Genomic DNA, 17,708 nt, shown 5'->3' on the forward strand with positions numbered 1-17,708 from the left:
GAGAAATTAGATATGTTTCTTTCAGTTGTTTCAAAAGTTCTTTAGCTTTATCTTTAAAGGTTTTTGATGATGGCTGTGTCTTTGATTCAGTGAAGCCTTCAGAGGAATCATCGAAGTTTATGAAGTAGCCGGATGCAATTCTGTCTATTGTTCCAATTGTTTCAGGATTACTGTTTCTTGCATAGTCGTTTGTTACTTCATTATAGATTGGTGTGTCTCTGCTAAATGTTTTTATTTGGGTTTTCAGAGGTCTAAGTTCCATTGCATTGTTGCATAGTCCTTGTTGTTCTTCTGTAGGCGTTTCGAATGTGATTAGCCTCTTTGTTAGGACCTCTGTACTGGTAGCAAACCTTGGTGTTCTGCTACTCATGGGGAGTCCACTTGGCCTACTATTTGTTATCGGCCACATGATTGTGGTTTTACCAGGTCGATGGATACAACTCGGTTCTCCTTTTTACCAGCAAGCGGTGGTAGTACAACTGATCTTGTCCCGTTGATAGACAAGACAGGAACTGCTTTTCTGTAAGAAGGCCCAAATTCCTTCTTTACCGCGATCTTTTCTCTGACTAGATCCCCGACTTTTGGAATCCAGACAGGTCTTGCTGGGACAGGTGGTGGTTCTTCAGTGGTTGTTGGCTGCTGTTTCAACTTTATGTTGCTCAGGTCTTTTCTTGTTTCGTTTAAGTCCTGTAAAATAGCCAAACGATCTTTGATATCAAAGCTTTTTTCCTTTACCACTGAAGTCTGACTGTCAAGGTCAGAGATTAACATCCTAGTTCCAAATAATAATTCGTACGGACTGAATCCCTTCAGAGAATTTCTTGGCAGGTTATTTAGACTACGTTGGACACTTATTAGATGTTTGGCCCACCCAGCTCCCGAACCTAATATCCTTTCTGTTATAGATTGCTTTATGCCTTGGTTTTTTCTTTACACCATCCCGTATCCCTCAGGAAGGAAGTGAGAATATTCCCGCTGTGCTATGTTCATTTGGCCATGTTTCCCCTCAGGCTGGAGGGCTCGAGTGAAAACAATGGTCAAACGTAGCATGCTCTTAGCGTATATGCCATTTAGACTCGCAAATCTTTGTATAACAGTCCAGACATCAGCCGAGTGCTGGTGATCTACATTATAAGTGGAAACTAGCCTGTATATGTTAATCGGACGCTTTGCTTTTTACTGTTGATCTTTTCTGGAGTGAAGCGACACGGTATAACACCGTTTCTCTCACCACTGCGATTCCTGTTGCAGTTTGGGCACTTTTTTACAAACATGGTGTGATGCAGGCTCATGCCTGGCCACCAGTACCTTGATTGTAATTCTTCCAGAGAATCTTTTAGTTTGAGGTGTCTGAGACCCTCGCCCATATGTGCGTCTGCGATTAACAAGTTTCTCCTGTCCATGTTTGGAATCACTCTATCCCCCACTCCAGGGATTCGAGCAAAAGGGACGGAGTTTGCATCGATTATGTATGTATAATTGAGTGGATAGTTGATCGGTAGCGCTGAGCAGTCGCCTTTTGATGACGTTTTCACTGCCAGCACTGTTTCACCGTCAATATACTTCACTGTACGCTTTTTTCGAACTACGGAAGCCGATTTAGTTGCTACCGCTGTGGCTGTTTCAGCCAATGAATTCCCTGCAACGTGAACGCCATCACGCTGATGACTCAGTGAGTGTGTCACGTGAGTCTTTGGTAGTTCTTTTTGTAAAAGAGCTATTTGTTCCCAGAGCAGTTTCTGCTTTATTGTTGCACCTGTGTCATCTTTGTAACCGTTTTGAATCCATGTCTGCAAATCCTTGTTATATGATTTGACGCAGTAATATGAATCGGACACTATAAGTGTCGGGAATTCGCGATCCGCATTATCTAGCGCCATTTTCAATGCTATTATTTCAGTCTGTTGTTCTGAATTAGTTTCTACTGAGTGGGTTTTTGTTAATAGAGGTCTTAGTTTACCTCCGCGCCACACTTCTTTTGTAATCTCACATGTGGGGTTGTATGCTTGTTCTCCCCAAACGGAGGGTTGAGCATGTCCGTCTGTATAGATTACACAAGCGTATTGTCGTAACGGCAGGTTGTCGATAGGCAGAGGGAATGTTCTTTCATATTCTAGATTTTTCAATTCCTTTAGTTCTGGATCAAAGTAGTAGTATACTTTGTCCGTTGTAATTGAATTCACCCATTGTATCCATTCCGGATTCAATGTTGTTGTTGGTAAATTACCTGGGGTTGTTAATGCCTCAAAGGCCGATTCTGCTGTTCTGACTGTGATATGTCTACTGTCCGCTTGATCTTTTTCTCTAGCTATTGCGGTTTGAACTGCATGAACAATGTTTTTTTTTTATTCTGAATTTCTTTTCAGCCTCTGTGTACAAGTGTGATTTGAATGCAATTGGTACCTTTTCTCCCTCATTAGAGGTCAGGTATGTGAATCCGCATCTTCCTGGGATGACTCGAATCACAAGATTGCGTGTGTTATCACGTGTTTCTAATTTTGTTTTAATTAACATGTCTATTTGTAAGGATCTCAGAATTTCTGTGTGTATTTGAGTCCAATTGGTTCTTTTAAAATCTGGTTTTATTAGATCATAAAGGGGTTTGACCCTTTCTGCGTAATTTGCAATGTATGTTCTTCCGAAATTTAGGAAGCCTAGAATTGACTGTAGGTTTTTTAGTGTTCTAGGTGCTTGGAGTACGGCACATTTCTCTAGGAAATTGTCAGCCAGGCTTTTGCCTTCACTTGATAATTCATATCCTAAGAACAGGACTGTCAGATGGGCAATTCTGGATTTTTTAAAATTGAATTTGTAACCCTCTGCTGCGAACCCAAGTATTATGGTGTTCACTCTCTTCAAGTGAGTCTGTAAATGTAAATGTAAATGTAAATGTAAATGTAAATGTAAATGTAAATGTAGTATACTTGTAAAGCGCACAGTCTCCAAGTCATCATCTGTTAAGTATATGTCGTCGACATATGATAATGCTTCGTCGTCATATGTTTGTAGTAATTCTGTTACTCTTGCTGAGAATACTCCCGGGCTAACCGACAGAATTGTTTTTGAGTGCCATTTATTGAGAATGCAGACAAATATCTGCTCTCTGGTGCTATGTTTTGACAAAAGAATCCATTAGAGATGTCTAATGTTGTTTTGTATTTTTTGCGCACTATGTTATTCATTAGTGCAGCACTATGCGAGTTTTGCACTGCAAAAGTTTTGCAACATGAGTTAAGGTGTCGGTAATCCAAAACTAGACTATATGAATTGTCTGGTTTGGAGACCGGAAACAAAGGGTTGTTCATCTGTGAGGTGCAAGTTTCAATCACCCCCTGGTATTCTAGCTGATCTAGGATTTCTTTTACCTGTTTTTTAGCTTCTTGCTTAATTGGGTACTGCCTCTGTGCAGTAGGTTGTGATTTTAACTGGATTTTGTGAGGAGGGGAGTCCTCATCCCATCCTACGTGATTTTTATATAAAGCAGGAGCTAGGGCTACTGCCCACTTTCTAGCAAGTGTGTATTTTTTATGAATTGGGATGTGATTTGAGAAGGCAGGCATAATTATTTCTTCGCCATGAGGGCACTCCCTGACAAACTCTGGTGGCCAGTCTTTTTCAGCTAGAAGGATGTCATAGCCCTTGGAGAGATTATCCCAAAATAGTCCCCTTATTTTTCTAGTCTTATCCCCCTCTATACGTAAAGTTATTTCATATATTTTGTGAGGTTTGCTAACTCTGGTGTCTGCAGTTTCCACTTGAAGATATTCATTCGTGTCCACTGCCTCCAGATGATTCATAAGGACTTTGCGAGCTATGCTCACTTCTGCTGCGCTGTCTAGCATTGTCTGAGCCCATTCTCCGTTTTTCAGTTGTGTCCTCAGTATTCTCGGCATTGTTGACTACCTTGATACTAGCTACCTTCTTTTTTGGAAATTGTAATTTCTTTTTTAGCTGAGCAGGTTCCTTGTCTTTGGACTTGGCGTGCTCTTCTCTTTGTTCTGATCGTCCTCTTCTTTCCGATTTCTGCGAGGAAGTCTGAAAAGATTGAGAGGGACGTGTATCAATGTCTTGATATCTATCAGGCTTCTTTATATTATCCCTATTTCTAAGGTTATATCTTTTCCCAGAGGGGTCACTTTGGGGTGACCTGTGTCTTTGGTTCGGAGATTTTTCTCTCCGCCGAGGAGACCTTCCTCTGGACTGGAATTTCTTTTCTTTAGGATTGGATTGTTTGTTTCCATCCCAGCTCTTTTTTTGTGATGTTGAATTATTATTAAAAAATATTTTTTCAGGACTTTCAATCAGTTGTGGTTTTACTGGTATTCCACCTAAACTATCTCTACCTAGTTCCTCATAGGATTTCTCTATGATTCTGGCAATTTCAGCTGGTTGGTCTGCTATATCTGTCTCCTTTAACCTCTGGCGGATCGCCACGTTTGCTGCTTCTCCCTTTATGTTGGCTAATAATATAGCCGAGACCTGCTTGAAGTCTTTTAGTAATTTCATACCAAGAGTTAAAGCGGGCTCTGGACCATATTCGTCTTGAATTTGTTTTAGCACATCTGGTATTACCGAAATGGATGGAACACCGTGCGTTTTTGTGTAGATGGAAGCAAAGACTGTACCCCAAGTGTCACAGTCCTCAATGTGTGGTGCGATTCCCATTGGAAGACAGATAGTCAGAATCCTGTGTTTTTCTAACGGGGTGGTGTCTGGAAACACAGCCTCTATTTGGGTGATTTTTTGTGCTAACCAGAATGGTATTTGTGCCCGTTTAGCTGGTACTTTACCTAGGCAGGATTGTATGTTCTGTGGTGTAATTTTATTTGTGTTCCCCTGGTGAGGGGTCAGTTGTGGAATTTTAATTGCTGATTGAATTGTTGAAGTCCGCATCACATATTGGACTAATTGTCTATGTAATTTTATTAATTGTTTCAACTGTGTTAACAGCTCTGCTGCAGACATCCCATTGATGTCTGGATGTGGTGTGTATCCGGCTAGGACCGGCCATGTTGCTCCTGGTCTACCTAAAGGACCGAGCCTTGTGATGTGATTATTGTGTTTTAGGGCGCCATTAAATAAGAGCAAATGCTCTTGAAATTTAAGTGGTACTTCCACCTCCTCGTAAGGAGTGTACACTCCAGGAGGTTCCTCTGTTTTGTAATAGTGGAAGTACTTTGTTACAGCATTTGCTGCTGGAAAATGTATCCATGAATAGTATACCTCTGTCTGCCGATATTCGTGTGCCTCAATTACGAATATGACTGTACCACCTCTAGGTGTCAGTCCATTTTCTATAAGTTTTAAAGTTATAGATTTCCTCTTAATGACCGGGATGAGTATTATATCCTGGTCTGCGTCTAGCAGTGCAGCATCAGCTGCTGCGAGTTTAGTTGCTAATCTAACTGCCTCTCTTTCTTCATCACTGTCTCCCATTTTACCGACAGGATGGTTACTTTGTTTGTTTGCAGATCAGGTTTCTTGTGGAAACAAAGATTAGATGCACAATATTTTGGAACGGTTTATCCTTCAACGTTGACTAAACCAAGTACCATACATAGGAGTTTCCTCCTGCGAGGTTTGGCAGATATTACCTTCCGCCCACTCCAGACGTCTTTGGAGTATTATGGGAAAAGGGGTTTGAGTGAGAAAGCACGACTGAGTTACTCTAAATGTCTTACGTTAATTTTATCGCCCTTCCAAACGCGTTGGGCGCCATGTAGTGTAGTTCCTATTATCCCAATAGGCTCTGCGCATTGGAATAATACCTTCAATAGTATAGGCCTAGACCAGACGTTAACTAGGTCTACTACTGTCGATATTAGACTTAAAGTTTTGGGTTTGCCAGCTAGCTCAGAGTTCACTAGAAACTTTCTCGAATAGGCAAGGAGGAGTTGAACCTCCCTGGATAGACAAGAAGGGATTTAGTTTCTGACAACCATAGAACATGACAACTTTGCTCTCCCCTAATCAAGAGTGTATCTCGAGAGTCGTGTGAAAACAAAAGGCAATTTATTTTACTCAGTCAGTACGTGCATTCTTAGTCTCATCAGATTGTAGAGAAAAGGAAGAGACGGGCGTGTTCAATAAAAGATGTTATTTATTGATCAGTCTCTTTTCTCGTACAAGAGAAATGGATCGATATTATTGCAATACTTATGGTTAAGTAAAGTGCATACATTAAAAGCAGAAGTATAAAATAATACTGTAAAAACATTGATTTGGTTTCTAAGCCATATGAAGGTTTAAAATGAATAAGATATATTACATACACATATACATTTGACTAATCGTACTCAACTGGTGTTTCTAACTACGCCTACCCCGTGTACCTGACCTAAGTCTAATGCGTGGGCGGGAATAGAAAGTTACAGTTTAAGTTAAGTTTGTTTTGCCAAGTGACTGACTAAAGAATTCTCTGCGAGGGGTTATTCAGTTCTGTACCTGGAATCTAGGATGGATGAGGGATGGTATCTCTCGTCTCTGGTCTCGATATTCCAGGCTGCCTGCGAGGGCTACCCGGAAGCGCCGGAGCTGGATTTCTCGGCAGGAGAAAAACGGCTTCTCGTTCTCAGCGCGTCAGGAAGGCGGGGCTGCGCCAGCGGGGTCTGCTCTGCTCTGGGATTCGGCAAGTCTGGCTGCTCCGTCCTCGTCACCACCGCGTGTGTTTGCATAGGGCAATATCGGTAATATTTATACCTTTAAGGTGCCGAGATTGACGTAAGGATGGACATAGATACGTCAATAAGGATGTCATACGACCAGGTCGTTAGCACATTCTTTTGCTGAAGTTCTCGGTGAAATCAAAACAATGGCCGCAGGGTTTTTCCCAAGGTGTCATAGGTTTGATTTGTTTTGAGAACTCCGTATGCCTTTTCAGGGGCTGGAGGAATATCGCTTGTCTAATTAGATGGCAAGCGTTATGACCTAATCAGATAACACGCTCCTGTGCCGTAGTGTGGCTTTATCAGATAACGGTTCCTGCATCATGGGGGTTTTCTGCCTCATGGGATGGCTGCTAGTTAACTTGTTAGTTTGTTAACCAGAATAGGGTCAGGAATAGGGGGATCGATACAGAACCTATAGGAATACATCACAACCTGGTTTCTTTCATTCAGACCCATATGGCAGAATTGTGTCTTACCTGTGTTAAGATGTATGCTATGCGGCGAAGAATGCGTGTTGGACACCTGTCTTACACTACAATCAGAAGTACCATTGGATACAGATACTTTGTTGGGTCCAGTAAAGGCTCATGCATCGTGTTGTCCCCAGCGGCTACCTATCCTGATGACGGCATTCGTGGAGACTTCACCACTACGATTGAAGGGTAGTGAAGTACAAGATGAGAGCAGCATCAACCAGGTACGACCTTCTGTAAGCAATGCTGATCGAAACATCATTGAAAGCGATCATGCGCACGACTGCATGGTAGCGACATTCTCCAACTTGGTCGAACTTTCACCTGAAGCGGTAAACTGCTTTTTTGAAAATCTGTCTGACATGATGTTTTCCCCGAGCAGAAAGAATAACTTTAAGCAATCGAGCACACAGCGTTCCCTGAACTCTGAATTTGGCCTTCAGCTTTAATAAACAGAGCTACTTAGACAATTTGGAACTATTTTTTCTTCTTCCCATGAAAACGAAAACTTTTTTCAGAATTCCAAAATATTTACCTTTTTTTTTGGCACTCGTCCTCTGCTTAAAGTAGAACTATTCTTAGAGAACAGAGCTTCTATTTTTAGGAACTCTAGAGACAATATTTTTCCTCAGCCTCTAGCATATTTACAAGTAATTATATTTATATGTGATAAAGTGGTCTCGCACTTTTTCTTCTGTATGAAGAGCCATTTCATGTGTTAATTTCGCAAATCATTCATGCTGATATAAAATGTGCATCCTTTTTTTGAATGATTACACTGCTTGAATGCATACAGTACCTATACTCATTTTCGTGTATTTCGAATATGCCATTTTTCAAATGCAAAAAAATGTATTTTGGGGTGGTTCGGTATACACATGCACTATTAGTTATGTTTACTATTGCTTAGTTTAGTAAATATGGACATGAATTCGTGGAGTGGGTGTAGTGTGTTTATCTAGGGACCTGTATCGATAATCCTATTTCTGACCCTTGCCCAGTTATAAATCACTAATATCCATACAACGGCACAGAAACCCTTTTCATAAATTAGTCATAGCGCATGCTGTCACATTAAGCAAGCACTATTCCTCCAGCCCCCTAGAAAGCACATTGAGTTCTTAAACAAATCCAAGCCTCGAGAAAACCTGCTATGTTTTGATTTAGTCCAAGAACTCCTGTAAAGCACTGCAAGAACACTCAGTTCTTCGTGACATTCTTATTGACGTCTTATGTCCATCCTTACGTCAAACCCAGCACCTCTCAGGTATAAATATACCAACGCTGCCCTAAGCAGAGACACGGTGGTGATGAACCTGGAGCAGTGACTACTTGCCGGAGAGCCCAGCTGATACGAGAGCCCACGGACGCTGCCCCTCCCCTTTTGACGTGCTGAGGAAGACGCTGTCTTTTCTCTTGCAGAGAAATCCAGCCTCCAGCGTTTCCAGCCCACCTTCGCGGGTGACTGGGATACCGAGTCCTGAGAAAGAGATACCAGACCTCCAGCCTTCTAAATCCCAGGTACTGAACTGACTAAACCCCTATAGAGAATTCTTGAGTCAGATTCTTGGCAAAACAAACTTAACTTAAACTGCTACTTACTTACTCCCTCCCATGTATTAGGCTTAGGTCAGGTACACCGGGGTAGGCGTAGTTAGAAGCACCAGTTGAGTACGATTAGTCAATGTATATATGTATGTATATCTTTTATCCATTTTAAAGTATCATATGGCTAAGAAACCATATCAATGCTTTTACAGTATTATTTTATGATCCTGCTTTTACTGTATGCACTTTACTTAACTATAAGTATTGCAATCGTAGCGATTCATTTCTCTTGTATGAGAAAAGAGACTGATCAATAAATAACACCTTTTATTGAAAACGCCCGTCTCTTCCTTTTCTCTACAATCTGGTGAAACTAAGTATGCACATATTGACTGAGTAAAATAGCTGTCTTTTGTTTTCACACGACTCTAGAGATATACTCTTGATCAGGGAGAGCAAAGTTGTCATGTTCTATGGTTGTCAGAAACTAAATCCCTTCTTGTCTATCCAGGGAAGTTAAACTCCTCCTCGCTTATTCGAGAAAGTTTCTAGTGAACTCTGAGCTAGCTGGCACACAAAACTTAAGTCTAACATCGTCAGTAGAAGACCTAGTTAACCTCTGTCCTACGTCTATACTATTGAAGATATTATTCCAATGCGCAGAGCCTATTGGGAATATAGGAACTACACTACAACCGGGCCATAGAAATGTGCCAGGGCACTTCAAACTTCCACTCTAGCAAGAGCGGGTAACACTGAAAACGTGGTCATGTGGCCTTCGGGGCAACTTGCGCTGACTGATACGCTACAGGCTTTCTAAGACTTGTACTCACTAGTGGGGTTTAGCTGGAAAGTCATTTCACGTAAATGGAGAATAACCACAACCCTTAAAGGGAAGTGGGACTCGAGAGCTGACCCAGGGAAAGCAAGTGTCGTTGTCTTAAGAAGACTGTGTATATTATTTATACACAAAATACATGGGTGGATGTATGGGAATGCCCATGTAACACTCAAGTAATCCTTACTCGACACACTGTAACACAAAGCAGAGCTATTGCTACCTTGTATTAGTTATTTTTTGTTTTATAAAGCCAGGCAAAAACAATCCCATGAGGATATTTTCTCTTTGCATGTCTGCTGCTGCATACATGCAAAGAGCAAATAATGAGGAGAAATAACGATATTTCTCCTTGTTACAGCAGCCTCAGGTAGACTCACCAGTTTAGTCCAAACCTATGTTTACAAGTTTTGTAAATAGGAGTTTGCATCAAAATAAATGGGTGAATGCACAGGAATGCCCACTCACAACTCTCGTAATGCCTAAGGGACACACAATAAAGCAAGGCAGGGCAAAGTGCTGCCTTGTGGTAGTTTTGTTTTTTTATCAAAGCCACACAAAACAGGATTTGTGTACCACTGTCGATCCCAAAATAGATTTAGCGCCAGGGTTGTATTTTGTCTAGTCCCAGTTTTGACTCAAAGTAGCATACAGGGTTAATGTGTTGCCTGCAAAACACATCATGTAACATGCACATGGCAGATCTTATTTTATGTAGTAAGTAGCTTACTGCTTTGAACACAGAGATCATTTTGTTACTTGCAGTTGCATTGTAGTCCTTCTAATATAGTAGAGTGAACTATGAAGGATGATATGTGACTCCTACACCCAGTAACCCTTGTGAGAAGTTGGCCTGGTATATGCTGACTACTAATCATAGTGTGAGTATAAAAGGGGTAGGCCCTTAAAACTCAGGACCTGGGTCAGTGGGTCAGTACAAAAGAGGTTGGTCTGAGTTTTCAAATATAATATACATATACAATTCAAAATAGAACCACGGTCACCATTAGATTTGAAACCAGTCAAAAGAATATCAAATTATTCATTTCATTCATTTTGGCATTTTATTCATTTATAGCTAAGGTTATGAATAGCGATTTAAAGTAGATACATGTAATTGTAACATCATTACATTCAATATTCGAAATAGGTGCTCTCTGTGAAAAGGGAAGGGTAAGTGAATGAGTGAAGGGGACAGGGTAAAGGTGTTGTGACATAATTTTTACATCCAGATTAAAATGAAAAACCTCTACAGTCAAATTAATGGGCAAAGGTTCCCAATTTCACATCACACATAGATAATGAGAATACATCTCTTATTTGGCTCCTATGGTGTGTCAAGAAAAGAGGCGTATTTCTACGTTTCGACCCCTGATACGCTAGAAGGGCAATTCACAGCCTCATGTTGGGGTCTTCATCAGGGAGAGAATGGAGAGCCTATAAGGTAATATGAATAAACAATTCAGAATTTTATGGAGGGTGAGCAGACGTGGTAACGTTATTCATGGTAATGATGTGGATGGTTACCTACATCAGCAAACGGTCATCGTATGTACCGTCCGCAGGGGGGGCTTCCAAGAGCTCCGATGGATACTGAAACACAATAAAATAGGTGCCATCAGGGCCCTGAACTGTGCTAGATCAAGAAATGACCGGGGGTAGCGGGTAAGAGGACTTACTTTGCGTGCTGGTAGTCACACAGCCAATGGGCACAGGTAGGTCTGTCCTCGAAAGATATATTTATCTGTGGAGAGAGGGGAGGCTGCATTTAACATACTTTGCCGTCTAGGTGGGTAAGGGTTTAAAAATGTGGCCGATTACGGTTAAGGAGCAACTCTTTCACGTTTTTTTACCTTTCAGGAGTGAGCGCAACGTCGCGCTGTTGCTCCATCGGCGTACTGTATCAAAATGCGATCGCGGTGCCGGTTTATTTTACTGTAACGAAAAGGGGAACTATATTTAGTATCCTTGGTCAGCTGGGTAAAATATACTTTAATAAATGTGGCCGATTGCAAATGCGGGGCGCCCGGAAGGCGGATTGAGGTTGGATTTACCTTTTAAATTGGAACGCACATTGGCGCTGTGTCTTGGTCGGCGTCCTGCATCCGAGTGAGCTCGCGGTGCAGGCGCTCAATGCCAGTAACTACTAGAAGAAAGGGGCTCGGCTCGCTGGTCCAATCGGATCAGGGGCCTGACTCGCGCGCTCCAGGGAGCGTCCTTAAAGAGATAGTCTCACAGCATGGGGAACATTACTGGCTAAAAATGATAAGCCAAAATATATATATAGGAACTACACTACAACCGGGCCATAGAAATGTGCCAGGGCACTTCAAACTTCCACTCTAGCAAGAGCGGGTAACACTGAAAACGTGGTCATGTGGCCTTCGGGGCAACTTGCGCTGACTGATACGCTACAGGCTTTCTAAGACTTGTACTCACTAGTGGGGCTTAGCTGGAAAGTCATTTCACGTAAATGGAGAATAACCACAACCCTTAAAGGGAAGTGGGACTCGAGAGCTGACCCAGGGAAAGCAAGTGTCGTTGTCTTAAGAAGACTGTGTATATTATTTATACACAAAATACATGGGTGGATGTATGGGAATGCCCATGTAACACTCAAGTAATCCTTACTCGACACACTGTAACACAAAGCAGAGCTATTGCTACCTTGTATTAGTTATTTTTTGTTTTATAAAGCCAGGCAAAAACAATCCCATGAGGATATTTTCTCTTTGCATGTCTGCTGCTGCATACATGCAAAGAGCAAATAATGAGGAGAAATAACGATATTTCTCCTTGTTACAGCAGCCTCAGGTAGACTCACCAGTTTAGTCCAAACCTATGTTTACAAGTTTTGTAAATAGGAGTTTGCATCAAAATAAATGGGTGAATGCACAGGAATGCCCACTCACAACTCTCGTAATGCCTAAGGGACACACAATAAAGCAAGGCAGGGCAAAGTGCTGCCTTGTGGTAGTTTTGTTTTTTTATCAAAGCCACACAAAACAGGATTTGTGTACCACTGTCGATCCCAAAATAGATTTAGCGCCAGGGTTGTATTTTGTCTAGTCCCAGTTTTGACTCAAAGTAGCATACAGGGTTAATGTGTTGCCTGCAAAACACATCATGTAACATGCACATGGCAGATCTTATTTTATGTAGTAAGTAGCTTACTGCTTTGAACACAGAGATCATTTTGTTACTTGCAGTTGCATTGTAGTCCTTCTAATATAGTAGAGTGAACTATGAAGGATGATATGTGACTCCTACACCCAGTAACCCTTGTGAGAAGTTGGCCTGGTATATGCTGACTACTAATCATAGTGGGCACCTTGTACCAGTCCAAACAACCCTTATTGATGATTAGGTTAAGACAACTTTTATTGAAAGCTATCCTAGTGGTAGCTATGGAGAGCAACCTTCAGGCTAAGGGGTCCATTACGATGTCGGGTGGATTTCCTCCCCCGACATCTATGATGGCGGACTAAGTCCGCCCATCATCATAATGGACCCCTAAGTCTTGAAGGAATGTAAAACAGCTTGTTTTACCAGCTTTACCAGATCAGAACCTCCTGAATGACCAAATGAAAGGAAAACCACACAAGGAATTTATAAAATGTATGTATTTATTACTAAACACTCTCTACTAACCTCTTTATGAGATTAGAGAACAAAGCACACAATATTAAATCACTAGAATGACAGAAAATTGCACAATACACAGTGGGCTCCAGGTGGAGACCAAACCATATACTAAGAAAGTGGTATAACAACCACAACTTGACTAGACACAGTGCCTCGAGCATGCAGAATCTGTGGGATCCCAAGGAACAACCTGAGGTAGTGACACAGTGGACCCACGGAGGACGGGTGCAGTGTGAGAACACAGGCGCGAGATCCATACAACTCTATGGGAAAGCACTGTTGGAATTTTAAATATTAAGGACACTTCGGAGAGGACTTTGAGCAAACCCTTTTAAACATAGAAGGTTCTAAGGCCAGCACCCTTGTGAGCACTGAAGTACCCGTGTTACCTAACCCAGGGAAGCCGGGTGCATAGATGTCAAGTTAAGTCGGGAATCTTCATCGTTTTCAATGGCGTGATGTGCAAAAGTGCTGCTGCCGGGAAGATGAAAAGTGTCCGGTGGAATCCAAGCCTGGATTTGATGTGAGAAAAACCTGAAATCAGAGGGAATTTGGGTCACTTCAGGGTGACCGGGGGTTCTGTAGACGAATGCCCACCGATGTCGGGTGCCTCGGGTGAGTTGAGTCAATGCTTGACTCTGCAGCCATGGGGACCAGGAGATGTCGACGATGACCAAAGTCTGGAGGTGAGCTGTCCCACAAAGGATGTCGAGTGCTGGGGGGTCAGTGCCAGGACGGAACACCAACAAGCCTTGGCAACTGCAACCCACGTGGTCAGTGGAATTCAGCTTCGGTGAGGACCAGCAAGGTCCTGGGGACTCTCCAAGCAATGGAGAGTCAGGGCACATGTGGAGCAACCAGGAAAACCCATGGAAAGTTTAAGTTACCTTCAAAGGGACCCACAGGCCAACAGACCAGGGATCGCGAAGGGACCTCAAGATGAATCACGAAATACCAGTCCACGGAATAGTCGTGGGGTGTAGGTCAGAAACCTTCAGTTGAAAGACTGCTTGGGGTCAGGACTACAAGAAGCCAAAAGCACAGCCTCCGTGATTGCTGTGAAGCATATGCTGCTGCAAAAGTACAGGGTGCATAGGGGTTCGTGTTGCACGGTCCCCACGAGGGATACCGGACTCAGAATTGTTGAGAGCACAGATCAACCTTGGAGACTTTCTGTGTTGCAGAAATTGTCAGAGTCCTCAGGAGCTTCAGAGATGCAAACCAGTCAGATGCGTTTAGGTGCCTGCTTAGCAGGGGAGTAACTCCTTTTCTCCAAGGGAGATTCTTCAGTCATCCATCAACGTGCAGATCATCAAAGTACTTGGTTTCTGTAGCAGAGTTTAGTCCAGGTAAAATCTAAAGTCCTGTAGTCAGGGGTTTCTACTTTATACCCAAGGAAGGGGTGGTACAAATTATGGGAGGGTCAGGAATAAGGGGTGATTACACCCATGTCCATTTTCCAGTTTCAGGCCAGAGCAGGAGCCAATGGCTGGTTTGAACTGGACTATGCACAGGGACACCAAATATGCCCCCAGTGCAGACATCATAGCACTTTCAGAGTGCACCCACCCAGCCCCAATACACTAAAGCCTGTCTCGGAGGTGGTTACACCTCCCTGTGACAGGAAGCCTATTGTCAAGCCTTCCCCTGCTCAAGCTTGGCTCAGCAGCAGGAGGGTAGACTCGTATCTGTGACTCAAAGGAAATCATAAAAGTATACAATTATTTAAAAATATACCAGCAATAAATCACAATACATTTCCAAATAATCAAAGAAAAAGGCAACATCATAATACATTATTGCATAATTCTACGAAAAAAATAAAATCAGTAACGATTTCTCTCAAAAAAGGAAAAGAAGAAAGAAGGAGACATCATAATACATTGTTACACAATTCTGATTTACACAAAATAAAATAAATAACGGTTTCTGGAGCGAGATCTGTAACCCAGCTTAATGTTGTTATCGACGGTTTGTTTCCAGAAGGGGAAGTAAGATTCACTTGGGTAAAAATCATGTAGATCCCAAGTTGTTATAGGACCATCACCTTCTTGGGGCTGCCAGGACTGGAGATAGGGAACAACTTGTCTGCTCCTAAATCTAATTAGAACCAGGTCGCCACAGACATCTTTTCGTAGGGGACCCAACCAACCCACTCTCCTCACACTGACTATCCTACCATCAAAGTTGTGGGGTAAGGGTTTATTTTTCGATAGCCAAAACTTAACTTTGTTTAGGAGGTCGGTGGTTCTCTCAGGTTTTCCATGTTTCAGTGGAGGAACCCCCGAGAGGATGGACACAAATGGAGCGGCCTCTGGGGGAAGATTGATACGAGGATTGTTAATACATTTTAGTCTAGGCTCGGTATTGCGGTCTATGGCAGGTATGGGTATGGGTGGTGCCTTAGGGACAGGTGGGCACACAGTAGTAGGGAATGTTACTTGTGTTAGAGGAACTATGTTTTGCTTAGTTTGTTTGGGCGGATTAAAAAGGCCAGCATGAGGTGAACGCTTAGATGTTACAATGTGGGAGGATTGTGCTATATTGAGTTTAACAGTTTCCTCAATCCCCGTCAGTCTATCCCCCAGAGTATTTATTTTTTCGATCAGGGGATGGATAATGGTTTTAAGCATTTGTTCGATCATGGCCAGTAGAGCCAAATGGGAAGAGCTTGCTGAATCGTCTAGTTTTTTGCCCACCTCTGGAGTTAACAGAGCAGTGATAATAGGCGGGTTTATATCTGAGGACGCATTCTGCAATTTTGGTGTTTTGATTTGGGACCCACTTTCTCCAACCCCGTCATGTTTCCTTGTAAAAGATGTGACCTTAACGGGAGTTGTATTGTGGGCACTTGCTTTTATGGATGTAGTTAGAGGCCCCTGTATACTAACACTGCGGGCTAGCGGGCTAGTATTTGTTACCGGATGTGGTGATGTAACAAAGATATACTTAATATTACACATACTGTTTAATTCATCTAGCCAAGGGAGATTAGGCGCAGTATTAGATGTTTTACAAGGGGGTTCCATGCTAGTAGGGATATATTTAAACTGAGCAGTAAAAATAGGTATAACGACTGTGCAATATGTTCGTTAGTACCGAATTGTCAATAGCGTGCCCGTCTTGTATCTTAAGGCATAGGTTCAACCAAAGAAATATATTGTGTGACTACTCCCTTAGGGGTCTAAGTAACTGTTTCTAGCCAGAAGTAATAGTCAGTGGAATAGTCATTCAGTGGCTTTACCTCCTCCTTCTTGTAGGCCAAGGGGAGTGGCCTGTCCCGTCCTCCTCTGGCCTCTGAGGGCCACAGAGGACCCGCCCTCTGCCCGGGCTCAGCCCGGCGCCGCCCGCGCGTGTCCCGCGGGGCGGGAGGCTCTCGGTGCTCTTGTGGCGCCTCCGGGCGCGGGGAGAAGTGTCACGCCCTCTCCGGGGCTGCTGGGAGCAGTAGTCCGCAGGTGGACCGACAGGTGAGTTTGCCTGGAGCCGTTTCCCTCACGGCGGCGTCAGGCTGAGAAAATGCCCCCCAGGAGCGCTCGGCGCTCGGTGCTCTTGTGGCGCCTCCGGGCGCGGGGAGAAGTGTCACGCCCTCTCCGGGGCTGCTGGGAGCAGTAGTCCGCAGGTGGACCGACAGGTGAGTTTGCCTGGAGCCGTTTCCCTCACGGCGGCGTCAGGCTGAGAAAATGCCCCCCAGGAGCGCTCGGCGCTCGGTGCTCTTGTGGCGCCTCCGGGCGCGGGGAGAAGTGTCACGCCCTCTCCGGGGCTGCTGGGAGCAGTAGTCCGCAGGTGGACCGACAGGTGAGTTTGCCTGGAGCCGTTTCCCTCAAGGCGGCGTCAGGCTGAGAAAATGCCCCCCAGGAGCGCTCGGCGCTCGGTGCTCTTGTGGCGCCTCCGGGCGCGGGGAGAAGTGTCACGCCCTCTCCGGGGCTGCTGGGAGCAGTAGTCCGCAGGTGGACCGACAGATGAGTTTGCCTGGAGCCGTTTCCCTCACGGCGGCGTCAGGCTGAGAAAATGCCCCCCAGGAGCGCTCGGCGCTCGGTGCTCTTGTGGCGCCTCCGGGCGCGGGGAGAAGTGTCACGCCCTCTCCGGGGCTGCTGGGAGCAGTAGTCCGCAGGTGGACCGACAGGTGAGTTTGCCTGGAGCCTTTTCCCTCACGGCGGCGTCAGGCTGAGAAAATGCCCCCCAGGAGCGCTCGGCGCTCGGTGCTCTTGTGGCGCCTCCGGGCGCGGGGAGAAGTGTCACGCCCTCTCCGGGGCTGCTGGGAGCAGTAGTCCGCAGGTGGACCGACAAGTGAGTTTGCCTGGAGCCGTTTCCCTCACGGCGGCGTCAGGCTGAGAAAATGCCCCCCAGGAGCGCTCGGCGCTCGGTGCTCTTGTGGCGCCTCCGGGCGCGGGGAGAAGTGTCACGCCCTCTCCGGGGCTGCTGGGAGCAGTAGTCCGCAGGTGGACCGACAGGTGAGTTTGCCTGGAGCCGTTTCCCTCACGGCGGCGTCAGGCTGAGAAAATGCCCTCCCCTGGCAGCATCCATTTTGGGATGCCC

This window comes from Lissotriton helveticus, chromosome 9 (assembly GCF_964261635.1).
Source record: "Lissotriton helveticus chromosome 9, aLisHel1.1, whole genome shotgun sequence".
Taxonomy (NCBI): domain Eukaryota; kingdom Metazoa; phylum Chordata; class Amphibia; order Caudata; family Salamandridae; genus Lissotriton; species Lissotriton helveticus.